We start from the raw sequence: 1,222 nt of genomic DNA, 5'->3' as shown, positions 1-1,222 counted from the left end.
CAGTTTGTCCAAATGCAGTGGATATATTGAAGTGCTATAATTATACAGAAATGTTTGACCTCCCTGTACTCCAAATGCAAATGTATTTTAAAGAAAGCTCCTATAGAGAAATCCTCATTCATGTTCGTAAAATATGATTTACCTTCAAATCACTGGGAGGGATTTTATATATGAAAAAAAAAAAGATTTTAGCTAGTTTATTTTAGTTAATGGAACACGCTCAGCTGCAGTTGGCTTGTTTAAAATCTTGGCCTTGTGTTGTGTCATACTGGGTTGCCTTCAGAAGGCACTGTACTTGTCCAATAAAAAACCTGTTTTTAGTTTTCCATGGTAAAATGTGTTGTTACGGTGTGCCCTAATGAACACGTCCCTAACCTTCCACTCTATCTGTTCACACCTGTGCTCGTCCATCGAACTATCCTGTTTCTCTTTTACTGTACAACGGATGATCTCAAGATGACTTGTTTTAGATTTTATTATGCTGTACTGTAATGGACAAATCAAGTAAAACACTACTACAGAAACAGTGTTTTTTTTTTTCTTCGTTTTTTTTCGGCTGTATTTTTTTAAAGATGTTTTAAATTGTGTATTTTTCAACTCTTTTCAAACTACAGCGATGCAAAACCAATGGGCCTTTCCTGGGCTCAACCCTGAACACAAAACACGTCAGGTTACTCTTTTTACATTTTTGTTTTTCTCCAAGGTTTTCAAAAATGAATTACATTCTCCTTTTTCTGTTTCAATTGTACTACTGTTCCTCTATAATACATATTCAAAATAAAACTCTTAAACTTGATCTGTGGTTAATTTATTTTGGATTATTTTTAATCACTTCACGTTCTATTCTTTACCCATTTCTGATTACTCAGTCCTTATCGATGCTGTGTTTACATGGGGAAAGAACAGCTATTACTCAGTCCTTATCGATGCTGTGTTTACATGGGGAAAGAACAGCTATTACTCAGTCCTTATCGATGCTGTGTTTACATGGGGAAAGAACAGCTATTACTCAGTCCTTATCGATGCTGTGTTTACATGGGGAAAGAACAGCCATTACTCAGTCCTTATCGATGCTGTGTTTACATGGGGAAAGAACAGCTATTACTCAGTCCTTATCTATGCTTTGTTTACATGGGGAAAGAACAGCTATTACTCAGTCCTTATCTATGCTGTGTTTACATGGGGAAAGAACAGCTATTACTCAGTCCTTATCGATGCTGTG

At 35.8% G+C, this 1,222-nt stretch overlaps 1 protein-coding gene across 1 annotated transcript in view; it reads left to right on the top strand.

Moving 5' to 3' along the window:
• LOC106570561 (zinc finger and BTB domain-containing protein 10) overlaps positions 1–796 on the top strand; it is a 37,856-nt gene extending 37,060 nt beyond the window's left edge. The window contains exon 5 of the mRNA XM_045694932.1: positions 1–796. This exon is cut by the window's left edge and continues 2,114 nt beyond it. The gene's annotated coding sequence lies outside the window, so the exon portion shown is untranslated.
• Positions 797–1,222: the final 426 nt, after the last annotated feature.

Source organism: Salmo salar, chromosome ssa14, assembly GCF_905237065.1.
Source record: "Salmo salar chromosome ssa14, Ssal_v3.1, whole genome shotgun sequence".
Classification (NCBI taxonomy): domain Eukaryota; kingdom Metazoa; phylum Chordata; class Actinopteri; order Salmoniformes; family Salmonidae; genus Salmo; species Salmo salar.
The sequence above is the reverse complement of the archived record's forward strand: the minus strand, read 5'-3'. Positions and strand labels throughout refer to the sequence as shown.